We start from the raw sequence: 13,581 nt of genomic DNA, 5'->3' as shown, positions 1-13,581 counted from the left end.
TGATTCAGTTTAGCAGAAATTAAGACCAATATTTAACATAGAAATTGCATAGTATGACTTTAATTTAATTGACTTTAATAGTTTTTCACAATGTCTCCACTATTTTCTGTAAGCTTTAGTATCTCAGCAACCAAAAAGTTGCATCAAGTGAGGGTGTCTAGGACAAGTTTTGCCAACAGTTACCCTTGACTCACTCAAGAACAAAGGGCAAATAGTAATGATAAGAACAACATTTCTTTGTTGGAGATGGAGATGGAAAAGAATGGAGGGTGGAGATGGAAAAGAAAGAGGTCAAAAGGAAGTCAAAGAGGCCATCATGCTGAAATATTGTGAATTAGAATTATTCAGATTCTTTGGTGGGCAAGTGCTAAGGCCTGCTGGAAATACTATATCTAATACAATCACAAAAAACACTAGAAGCTGCCATAGCTCCCCAAATCATCACTAACTGTGCAAACTTCATACTGAACATCAAGCACCTTGCATTCTGTGCATTTCTGCTTGTCCTCCTGACTTTGGGACCCAGATTCCTAAACAACATCTATCATTTACTTTTATCTGAAAAAAAAAGTTTTTAGAACTTTTGAATCAGCTTTGGTTCATATTTTTCCTGAGTCTAATGTTGTCCCTGCTGCTTTGTACCTATTTCTGTCACATTTTTTCCTCCCACTCAACTTTACATGAATATGCTCTGGGCACATTCTCAGTCAAGGCCTTGCAACATGGAATTTGCATATTCTCCTGTGTCCACGTGGATTCTCCCTGGGTATTCCCTTTTTTTTCCTGCAGTACAATATTATATTAATTGGACACTCCAAACTTCTGCTCAGGGTGTATCCCACCTCTCACCCAATGTGCAAATATATCTGACCAGTGCACTGAAATCTTCCTTCTGTATGAGCAATGACTCATACACTCTGCAGGATTTACCTGCAGAGTGTTAGTTTAGGTAGTTTAAATATTTAGGCTGTATCAGAGTCTGATTTCAGGGACACCTAACAGGATGAGTCAGAAACTATGCAGAGGGGCATGATATCCCTTCTGACCTGGGGATGCTTCATTATCCCCAAGAAAGGCCTGTTGAATACACTGGGAGCAAGAATATCTGTGGTTTCTGCTTGTATATGTTATCTCCACAAACTGACTTCAGACAAGACAACTGATTTAACAAACTTAACAGAATGGTCCTTTTCCTTCAGTTAGATATTTTGGAGGATTTATGGAACAATGATACGGCACTGTGCTGATACAACATTGTGGATAGCTCAGAGGGATTACTTTACAAAGAGGCATGATACCTTTTAAAATGTTTACTTCAGCCTATTACTGAGAAAAAACGTAATATTTTGGCAGTACTACTTGATGCCCAGTAGGGTGCAGTGTTGGCTCAATGTCTGGAAAAATGGTTGCCAAAAGAAATAAAATTTCTTCAGTTGTTATTCTAGGTGTCTATTTAACACTCAGGTTAAATGTGTGCATGTATCCAATTACTGGTAAACATCTTATGGTTAAGCAGGTTAGATAACTGTGTCTAGATAATCTATACTGAGGCAGGCGTTTTTCTTTCTTTGACAAAAAAAAAAAACATACCCCTTCAAAACTAACACATTTATTAGGTTTTGTGGGTTCACTCTTTGAGGCTGCGGGCCCACCATGATTGGTTCCCTGCCCGCATTTAGGTACCTCAAAGGGTATGCACTCTCACTCGAGATCAGGAACCACCTATTAGGAGGTTTTAGAGGGTTAAATTGAAAATAATTGAAAGTGCTTGACCCACTTTTCCAAAGTCAATAAAGTGTGTGGTCCTAGAGCTACAGAACAAGACGTGACGTAAGCAGGGCTGACCAGCAATAAACTAAGAACAGGATTCTTTCTTCTTTGACCTAAAGTCTTTTTTTCTCTGAAAAGCCAGCTGATGCTTGTAAATTTCAGCATTTATTACCGCTGATGCTGACCGATAAAGTCACAGTGTAGAAAATTTCATCTGGATGCGATAAACTCTCACAACCTACTTTAATGTTTTGCAGAGTTGAATGCTGTCAAGTGATTTGTTAATGTAATGGCTCCTTTGGAAAGGTCAAGGTTCCAGTCTGGCAAACATAATCATTCATTTCAGAGGTCTGTGGTCAGCAAAAATGAAGCTGGTGCTGAAGGATCAAAACGTAGCTTAGGAAACTGAAAATGTAGAATAGGAACAAAGTCAAAAATATTGCTTTCTTATTGAAATCTATCAAATCTTTAAACTGTAACAATAATAAATCAGTATATTGGGTTATTATTATTATATTGTATTATTAATTATATCTTAACATTATAACTATGCCCCACCTTATTTTAGTCCACCTTGTAAAACCTCCAAAATACAATTACATTTGTTGCTGTAATTTGACAAAATGTTACAAAAGCTCAAGGAGGAGGATTATTTATACAAGACAATATTGTTTCATAAACATAACAAGAAGATTAGTTTTTTTACGTGCTGATCTAAAATATGATTATTGAAGTAAATTTAGCTTCTCAGTTGCTGACTCAATCAATAATATCCAATCTGAAGAGAGACCAGTGATCCTGTATTGATTACATATTGACGAGTCAATGAGTCTTCTACTGTTAGGACGTCATGTTACCAAAGTTAGCAGTGGTATAACATCCTTCCTAATTCTATTAACTTATTCTGCTACTTGTTACGTCAGGCACTGAGAGGTTATTCCTATGCGCTGACACGGACACTTGGCTGTTTTGTTGCATAAATACAAGACTTGATTACATTACAATGATGCATTGAAATATTAAAGTAATGAAATAGTAAAATTGTGTTCAATGGTGTTGGGAATTATCATGTAAAAGTTATTTATAGGTTGCTCTTACAGTTCATTTAACTTATCTTGAGACTTACAAATGATCTGGAGACACAGAGGTAAAAATCTGAAAATATATTTTAGTTTTTCCGTCTTATTAAATTAACTGACTTTATGAATCACTTTGCCAGGGTAGATTTTTCAGCTTCTTATGGAAGCAAACTGAGATTTTATTAAAAATGAGAGTTAAAACAAACTCCTGTAGTTTAATTCTAATGGTCCGTTGGCCCAGTTTTATGATCGATCGGTAGTTTATAAAAGCATGGCTTATGTCTGTGGTGACAAAAAGCCAAATAGCTGGTGTCCTCCATGATTTATCCCTCGCTTCTCTCTTCCATCTGCCCAAGATGAAAAGTTAATTAAAACTGCATTGTCTCCTCATCTCATCCCAGATAGCAAAGACAAATCATCTCTGTCGATTTTCAGCTTTTATTATTTCTGCATGACAACCGCAGAGCTGGCATTAAGAAAGGGCACCATGACGGCTCCAATTTTCTAATTTCTCAGGATGATCTAATGCATAATTTTAGGGCGTCTCAGAAAACATGTCTCAGCAAATTGTAATGTGTCACTTAGAGGCAGCAATTCCCTAATCAAACTAATTGGCTTGCATATTAGACAAAAAAAAAGCAATGCTTACCCGCTTTATATATTATTGCGACAGGTTGTTTAACATTCTAAATCCTTATTAGCAATCTTTGTCTGTATTTATAGCATGACTGAATTTCTAAATTTGATCATCCCTGTAAACCAACAACACACCTCAATGTCAAACCCATTTGTTCTCAGTGTTCAGGCTGTGTTCAACCCTGGATCCCAGACCATTTCTCAACTACTTTTACTGCTGAGTCACCAAATACAGCAAGGCTGTTTGTCAGACAAGGCAGTGCCATCCCCATGGAGGAGCAATATGTACAGTTTATTCCTCTGGGAGACAGCAAGCATGGGAACAGAGGCAGAGACAAATGTTCATATTCAGGACAGAGGCTTTATGGTAGCTGTGGAAGACAATATGTCTCGTATGGACAGCACAGCTGAGAAAAATGAATTTCACTTACAGAGGATGTTGTTCTGTCAGATCCATTGAATCTAAAGCTGGGCTTTGTCAGAATCCTAAATTATAATCAGATAAGCCCAGCCTAGAAGATATTTCATTTTCATGATGCACCTATGTTATTTTTAGCTAACATGACAGGTCATACTTGTTTTAGCATAGTTATTCCCAATAAGAATTGAACAAGAATGGAAAGAATTTCTTAACTTTATTATGTTGAGAAAGGTTTTGTAACATCTATAATAGTGCACTCAGGTTTCCTTTATTTTTTCATTTTCTTCTTAAAGCTTACTCATATCATCTGTGAGGCATTTAACTGAACCTCTGCTACTTGTTGCTGGCTGAACTGCAGAGACTCCTGCTGCACCAGAAACTCCTCATGCTGAATCTATGCAGGTGTAAAACTGGTACACATGCACGAATCCATGCAAAAACTATCAGGTGAATAGATTTCAGGATATCTTTGTAACCTTAATAGGGGAATACATGGTGCTTGTGGAGAATTAGGAGTGAAAATATCCAGCTGTTAAATTAAGATTCACAGTTCCATAAAAATTACATGTTCTTTTTCATACTTTTCACTCGAAATGTTTGAACAAAGTCCCGATCACTAGAGATAACTTTCACAATAAAGCAGGAGTGACAAAAAATTGAGATGTGATTTTTATGCTCCACAGCAACAAGAAGTAGCCCTAAAGTCACTAAATGAAGAAAATTCAAATCCTCTTGTCATATTAGCCACTTTAGGCATTTAGAAAGCTGTGAATCTTCATCAGAGCAGACAGAGCATCTACATAGTATAGCATGAGTTGAAGTGGGTAGTTAATATAACATTTGGAAGTTCTTTTATTAATTTCCTGGCACTTATTTACTACAGGTATAGTATTTCTAAGTTGTGAGGGGCTAATATCACAAAAATTTAGAGTCTCAAAAATATATCGTACCCGGCAAGGGTGGAACTCACATTATGTATGCAACAGTGTGAGATAGAGAAATTATTAGAGATGGTATATTAGAAAATTTTGGAAAATTATTATTTTTTTAATTATTAATATTTTTTTTAATAATAGTGTCATTACAATGACAAAACATAAACAAAGTAAATGCATGAGTTTGCGGACCAAGAGATCTGTTTGGATCACATGGGTTCCATCTTTGTTGATCTATTTGTGCATAACTCTAAATATTTTACTGAAAGAAATTTTTATTTTCTATTTTCTTTTTTCATCTTTAAAGTCATACAGATTTTTACAAGTTTAAAATATAATGGATTTGTGCAGAGTGTGGCAGAGCCTAAGTGGATAAGGGTTATCTGTGGAGCATCTCTGCTCTGTGGGATCTGTTGTTCCTCTCTTGCACTAACCAAGTAAACTGCTGCCTAATTATATTCAACCCAAAATCTATTTACTTTCTGTGGCACTGCTGTTCTGGCAATATGAGAAGTGGGTAGATGGAGGAGGTCTCGTAAATGCATTCACCACCGCCAATCTATCCATCCTAATGCAAATACTGACATGGGTCCAGCAAGGCACCATGACAGACTGACATGAGGGAGAATGAGACCAAACTTAAAACAATTAACTAAGGGGACAAATATCTAAATCATACCAGTGCCTAGCCTTGGGCATTAGTCAAAGAAATCTGAAAGGGGACGCGCATGCTGGCAGTTATTTATGCTTACCTGGTTCAAGCAGGAGTAAAAATTGATTTGTCAAAATTAGTGATGCATATCATGCTTTTACTAGTTTTTACATAAAAAATTGAAGAAAAATCACAGACTGATCTGTAAAAACACACTTTATTCTTCTGTATTTTTGAAATAAAAATAAGGGTTTCATTTGGATTATTTCAAATACACTGATTTCAGATCAAACTTAAATTAGAAATGTCAGACAATTCAATATTAATGTCCATGTTACTCATGCAAGACTGAGAAAGACTAAAAGAAAAGCTTGATCTTTTTTTTTAGATTGTTTAGCATTTTTGCTGAAATATGTGATATAATTCAGTAAATATGAAATCGGCTGTTAAATGTATGTGGCAATATCAGTATTACCTGTACCGTAAGCAAAAAAAACAACCTTCATTGGGTGTAAGCTCCCATTTGTAGGAATGTTTATGACTTGATTCTCTTCTGTGGTTGAAATATTCCTGCTTCACATAACATCTGAGAGGTTGCCTCCTGAAAAACACAATCCAAAAGCAAACTTAAATGACAGGTTTAATTGCATTATTGCCATCACTTTATTTAATCTTGACTGTATCGCTTCTTAACTGTCCAACCACTTATCTTTCTTACTGTTATGTGTAACAGAGTTCAAATAAGCACCACTGAAACAAGTTCTATCATCAAAAGATTGTTTCATTTGAATGAAGCCAAATATAGTATCTAAGCACCCTGAATTTGACCGCTAACTTACAAGAAATCTCTTTTAACAGGACAGCTTGAATGGTATTTTCTAGATTTTAGTAAAAATTAAACTTAGTCAGTGAGAAACAAGTGTTTTCATGATCTCCTCCATTGTTACTGTCCTGCCAGATTATATGAAAGCTGTCAATTCATCAAAAATAATTGCCTCAATGAGTCACTCCCCTCCATGTTATATTAATGTCTTTTTTCTATATAATTCCTGTGAGGTTCTGAGTTGTTTTTTCTCTCCACACTCTTCAGTTTAAGGGTAGCGAGTTTTCCCTTTGTCGTTTTAATAATTCAGTCCCTGTGTGTTTCAAAATTGAAACCACTCAACCATTTAATACACTGTTAGAACTGACACTGTCTGCCCCAGAGTGACCTCTGAGCCAAGTAAGCCAGCTGTTTGTCCAGTGACCCACTCTGACCTATATGAGCCAAGAAATGGGAGATGGGGGACTGCATGAGCTCAAATCCTTGTTGGAGCTCTAAAATTTTAACAGCCAATGGTGCTGAAAACGGACAGATCTTTGTTTCATCTCTCTGTTATGTTTCCCTTGAGTTAAAGTTATATGCTAGCTCTTTGCATATTAGGGCATAAAATCTCTTTCTGTAGGTTGATGAGAAACCGAGAAACTTTTCCTAAATTTAAGCCTCCAGTTAAGTTAAATAATATATTGAATATGTATTTCCTAATCAGACTATTTTCCAGCTAATAATTAGTTTGTAGAGAAAAAAATGATTGTTTTTCTTTGTTAATCTGTATGTTTGTTTGTTTCTTTAATCTAACAAAATTTAATGAGTAGATAAAACACATGATTAATGCTTCTATTGTCTTTTTTTGAAATGCTGCAATCTTAACAAATAGACAGAAATCTACAGATTTTTGATGGCTAATTGGTAGCAGAGGAACACGATTAAAATTTTAAATTGCATTAATTGCAAGATTTATAATTAATGAATTGCATCCTAATTGGATATTACATATTGACAAAATAAGCAACTTGTTTTTGCTGTTAAATTTTGGAATACATGGACATTTAGCTCAACAACAAAGATATGTGTTGTCTTTAATCTGTTAATTGGGTTATTCAGCACACAACAATAGTCTACTCCCACCAGTAGTCTATTCCAGCTCTTACATCAGAACAGTTTTTGTAGTAAATGTTAAAACCCAGTGAGCCAAGAGAAAACCTTAAAATCTATATAATTAATTTAATTAATGTGTTCAAGTCCCAACCCTACTAATTAGAGTTTATAAACATTTACCTTAATATTTCTGGACTTAAGCTTCCTAACCTACCTCAGCATTCACACAGAGAGAGGAGCCACCCTAAAACTCGAAGCCACCTTTAAATTTTTTAACGCCTGTGACTTACAGGTCCATTACTGTGACTGTGTCAAAATGCTTTGACGTAACTTGAAGAGACAACTTGTCTCGCTGTGCTTCTTTCTTGTCCTGGGAATATGGTGGACTGGGGAATGAGAAGGGATGTTGTAAAATGAGAAAAGGTAAAGACATATGGTGACTCTGCTGAGAAGCTGTGTGTGGCAGATAACTGTTTCCACACAGATTCTCATCACAGTGGAAACTTCATGAAGGAGAGGATCTCAAGGGGAGAAGCCCACCATCTGGAACCCTGCAGGCTGTGACACATCCAATTTTCCTCTACCTGTGGACCAGGCAGTAACCTCTATATGTAGTTCTCTGCAGGACAAAGACACCAGTCAGAGTTTAGATGTGGTCAGCACATGGCTTCTCACATTTGTCTAAATATATTTCTAAGTAGATCAATCTGGACTATTAGGATAAACAGCATTTTTTGTGACAAATTACCAAATAACTCCTGATGAAATATATTTCCAAGTTTGGCCCTTTCAAATGACAAACCTTTTATTTGCATGTCCATCTTCATGTTGCTGCCTCTTTTCTGTTTTGGAAATAGACAGCATTTGGAAATGGACAGTGACATGATTCATTTTAATATTCTGATTAGAGCATTCATCTAATCAAGCCACGGACAATGCTCTCATCTTCATCTGCAGTCCGATGGCAAGGAGGGGCACTTGGACATAACCTGATCATTCAGCTGGGAATGAAAAAGTCATAAGTCACATTTTATAGCAGAGAGATTCTTCTGTCATTTCTTTCTCCTGTCAAATATCAAATAAATGCTACATTTTGGACAATCAAAATGGCACAAATATATAAATGTAACATAATAATATAAATATATTTATGTATCTAACAAAAAAACTTCTGAATATTTTTGCTAGACAATAGCTTCAAGAACCTTTAAAATCTGACAACAAATAACTTAATATGTAATGTTAGCAAGAATCAGAGCTAATTTATTTATTTACGTGTAGGTATGGTGGGAATAAGCTGTGAGATGAATCAACAGAAATACATTTCCTTGCTGCCTGTAAAACATTCTTACCTTTAAAAGACTACAGAATGATTTCTATGTGAATGACCCTAAAAAATGTGACATTTATGCTTCCTGCACCAATGATTTGGCATACAAGCCAAGTTGGAAATAAAGGTCAAAACTGTCTACAAACATCCAGCTTTCTGCAAAGCACCGCTCCAGCAAAAACATTTTGGTGTAATTTGAAATGTTAAGCTGCACTTCTTACTACTTTATTTTTTCTACCTTCTACTTGGACATTAATTTATTTTTAAAACAAGTTTTGAGCATAATTCTTTGTTTGTAAAATGGACTTCAAAGGTCATGTACCATAATTGGTGGAATCATTGTACAGAATAATAAATGAATACATGGAAAGAGCCCATAATTCCTGTTTTAGCCTCACTACACTGTTTGTCTGTTCAGTTTGCCAGTGAGTTTATATTTGTCTTAGTAGTCTTCTTGCAACTGGAAGGTTGTACATTTAACTCACCCACATGTTGATGTGCCACTAGTCAAGACACTCAACTAAATTACCCACGGTCTATGTATCGGTGTTAAATATGTTTATGTTTGTAATTTTCAAATGATCTTGCCCCGTTCTACCTTTCTGAGCTTTTGCAGTTAACATCGCTCCTCAGGTCAGCAGATCACTTTCTCCTGAATGTGCCAAAGACACTTCAGAAAGAGACGGAACTTTTTCAGTGGCAGCTTAAAACCTCTGGAATTTACAGCCAGTAGATATTAAATATGACTTTCCTGAAAGCATATTTGAATTTGCTCTGAAAACTAAACTATTTTTTATTTTTTTTTACTTTTGACCCAGCATGATAGAGAGCTAATTGGATATGTTGAAGTTGCTTTATAACATCTTTTCTGTGCTTTCTTGTAGTGCTGGTCAGTTCTACTTTCCTTGTCAAAAAATTTAAAATGCAAAATGTAGCTTAAAGGCACATTTAAAGAATCACTCTGTTAGGTTATGTGACCTGTACAGTCACTTAACTATGGTGCTGGTCAAGTTCCCTGATCCTAAAGCAGGTCCTGAGGACTGGGCCACTTCTTTTTGTTCACTCCTTCCTTTTAGATTAAAGTTATGCTTTTGGAATTAGAAAATAATTTCCTCTCAGTTTTGTAGAATCCAAAAACTTACACATCATTGTAAAGTCTCCTTGGGTAGGAAGAATTTGATTCTGAGGAGCTATGTGACTGATATACCTATGAACAGCATAATTCCATCTTAACTTGGCTACATTGATATAGCGGTGTTCTTCATTTCTCTTGTGTGTGTCTGTGTTTTCTTGCAGCCATACCAGGATATATTAAAACCTAATTTTCCATGTAACTGATCACTGTGATGTTAATGTATTTGTCCGTATTTTCTGGTGCATGATTAATGATGAGGCCCATATCTGTCAGTATGTATTTGTGTACAGTGTAGCCATGACACAAGTTGTTATCATTTTGTCCAGATGCCTGTGACTTTAGGTTCCTGTGACTAAGGACTGATATTTAGGTGTTCTTGGCCATAGAACATCTATTTCAGAACCAGGTTTAGAGAAGGAAGTCTTCTCTATTTTTGTTACCTTGTGATTGTTGTCCAAGCTACTATGGTAATGCCCCTAATTAGATTCTAACAATATGTCTTATTCATAAAGCCCTTTATGAAATCGCATAAGCAACCAAAAAACAAGTCAACATCAGCAAACGATTTAATTATAAAGATTGGCAAAGCCCAGATATTACAGAAAAGACAGTCAAAAGAATCTTGAAAATATGAAACATCAATGAATCAAAATTTGCCCTGTGCAAAATACTTGTAAAGCAGAGTTTTTGAGTCACAGGTACAAGCAAAGGAAGGTATTACTTTATATGGGCGATGTTGTAGCACCTCTAGTTGGGATTTCAGACATCCAAATATTACAATTAAATACTTGAAAAAAAACCCAATAACTTCTTGTAAAAGACAAAAAAAAATGACGACTGTTGGTAATGAATCCAACTATTTTCCAAAAACACTCATATTCAAATGAAAACATAAATGCACCAAAAGGAGGTTTTTGCATCAAAAATATGTGGGCAATGAAATTAAGGAAAGTTGTGTAACACTGTGCAATCTATTGTTTATCTGACTGCCTGGATGAAAACTTTTCGATAGGCTATTTCATTGTTTTCTTGTGACTCAGTGTTCATATTCATGGCCGTACATCACTGATGATGTAATAAGTCTGTAAACCTCCTCATTTCTGAGAAAAATGATATTATTCCAATTTACAGTACCAGATATAAGACAGGAAAAAGGTAGAATGCCCATGTGTTGGTGCATATGAGAGCTGCTCCATCAATTTCAAACTACACAGTATCTATTTCCACCTGTAAGTATTTGCTTTCAACTGAATGATGGATGGTTGAATTTCCATCTGGAAAATGTACTTCTACATCCAATCTATTTCACTTATTTTGAAGTAAGTTCTGGCCATGCAAGCAGGCGTTAGTTGATTATCTTTGCCTTGCATCATTAGTAACATGTCCACACGGATCCTCTGCAATCAGTCACTTCACCATCTTAGCCCAAATCTCTCCACAATGGGGTATCAGGGATCTAGGACGAGGTTTTATCCTCCCCAAGGCCCCACAGATAACAGAGAGACATGATACTCCCATTGTATGTCCCTGGAGAGTTGGTTTGATGGTAACAGACAGACAATTGAATCACAGAGAGATAATTTCTGTCAAATATACTGACGTCATTGGCCCAATATTGCTACAGAGTAACTGCTAAAAAGATACAGTAAGACCATGATAACTCTATTCACATGCAGGTCGATAACATCTTTCCTATAGCTGTTGTATAATCACATTTCCAGGAAATTTTCCATTACTGAGTGGGATGTTATTTGTATTATTATTATTGTCCTATTTTGCTCACAATGCTAAAAATCTGACAGTGTGATCAGTTAAAGTTAAACAATGTTTTTTTTTTGTTTTGTTTTGTTTGTTTTTTCTGGAACCTGGACTTATTTAAAACTTCACATTCTTACTATCCATCCATTTTCTTCCACCCTTGTCCTTTGGTGGGGTCGGGAGGGTTGCTGGTGCCTATCTCCAGCTAACGTTCCGGGTAAGAGGCAAGGTCACCCTGGACAGGTTGCAAGGCAACACAGAGACACACAGGACAAACAACCACGCACACACACATTCACACCTATGGGCAATTTGGAGAGGCCAATTAACCTGACAATCATGTTTTTGGACTGTGGGAGGAAACCGGAGTACCCGGAGAAAACCCACGCATGCACGGGGAGAGCATGCAAAGACCGGGAATTGAACCCAGAACCTTCTTGCTGCAAGGCAACAGCTCTACCAACTGTGCCACTGTGCAGCTCCACATTCTTACTATTATTATTTAAAACAATTCATATGCCTGTTCATATGTTAAAAAAACCCCAAAGATAACAGGACTTTAAAAGTAATCATACCCATCATAAGTTTGAACTTTGTTCTAGTTTTTCATGCTATGATCAAAAACTTTATTTTTATCACAAAGATTTCATGTGAAAGACCACTTTTTGAGTATTTTATAACTGTGAAGTTAAATAAAATGTTTTTAAAACTATTTTTACAAATAAAAACATGGTAATTATTCTTAATACTTACATTGTAAATGTTCAATCCCCTGAATTTGTAGAACAAGCATGTTCTGCGTTAACATTTATTGCCTATTCTGTTTAGCAGAACTTCTCAATGTATGAATGGGTTCTACAACTTTTTGAAAATGTTTGATTAAAAGAACCTAAAAGACACTCTAAATAATACTTTGCATTCCGATTATAGAACACAATGCATTTTTCTCCCACCACACCATGTACGTCTTTCACATAAAATCCAAATAATGGTGTTTAAGTTTGAAGTTGTTTGGTTACAAAAAGTGAAAAAGTTCACGGGCTATTAATACATTTGTAGATCGCTGTATCAGTTTCATCCTACAGCAGTTTTTTTCCTATGGGGGGTCTCTAACCCCTTCATGGTGCTAGTCAGGCCCAGGTGTGCCATTTTTCTGAGCTGCACAATTTGGCATTGGCTGAATCTCCACCTTTTTGACTTTACCAGGAGTCTCAGGAGGGGGCTTCAGTTTCCAATGTCCATCAGACATCAGAACTGCACTGTCAGTCCTACTCTGTCATAATTATCTCCAGCCAGGACCAATGTCTCCAGTTCTTCCTGTTTAACACAAATTAGTTCACGGGATTTAATTTTTCATTAGCATTTTTCATGCTGTAATATGAGCAGCAGGCAGGAAATGTTATTACCACAATGAGTGAGTGGGTCAAGTCCCAGTTGTGAGCAGTGTAATAGTGAACTGCAAAAAGAGGAACCTTGCATGACTTGTTGTTTTGGTGAGAAATCTTACCGATGATAGTAATATCTTATTGCTATGTGTTTTCTGTGTATTGCATTATTTGAACGTAGATTTGCTTCCTTCTTCATTTTTTTATTTTCCTTTTTAAAGTTTCAAGAATTTTGAGTTCAATTCTAAAACCATCTTTCACTTCATTTTGCTGTAATTGTCAGTCAGTGTGACCACTGCAGCAGAAGGAAAAGACCTCTAGATTGAAATGATTTGCAGGGTGTTGCCTTGACTGGACTCCTTTAGCTCTTAGATGCCCCTTTCTGACCATGTTAGGATCTAATCTAGAGCAGAAAGAATTGATTCCAGGCAGCTGCAAATCTTGGGAGACATGCAGGCATGCCCATTAAAATGACCTCCCAGCAACAAATGAGATCAATTTTGTAGTTTTCTTTCCAGAGTAGGACTGTTTTGTCTGAAATTTACTCAGACAGACATGCGGT

The sequence above is a fragment of the Poecilia reticulata genome, chromosome 3 (assembly GCF_904066995.2).
Source record: "Poecilia reticulata chromosome 3, P_reticulata-male-v2, whole genome shotgun sequence".
Lineage (NCBI taxonomy): Eukaryota > Metazoa > Chordata > Actinopteri > Cyprinodontiformes > Poeciliidae > Poecilia > Poecilia reticulata.
The sequence above is the reverse complement of the archived record's forward strand: the minus strand, read 5'-3'. Positions refer to the sequence as shown.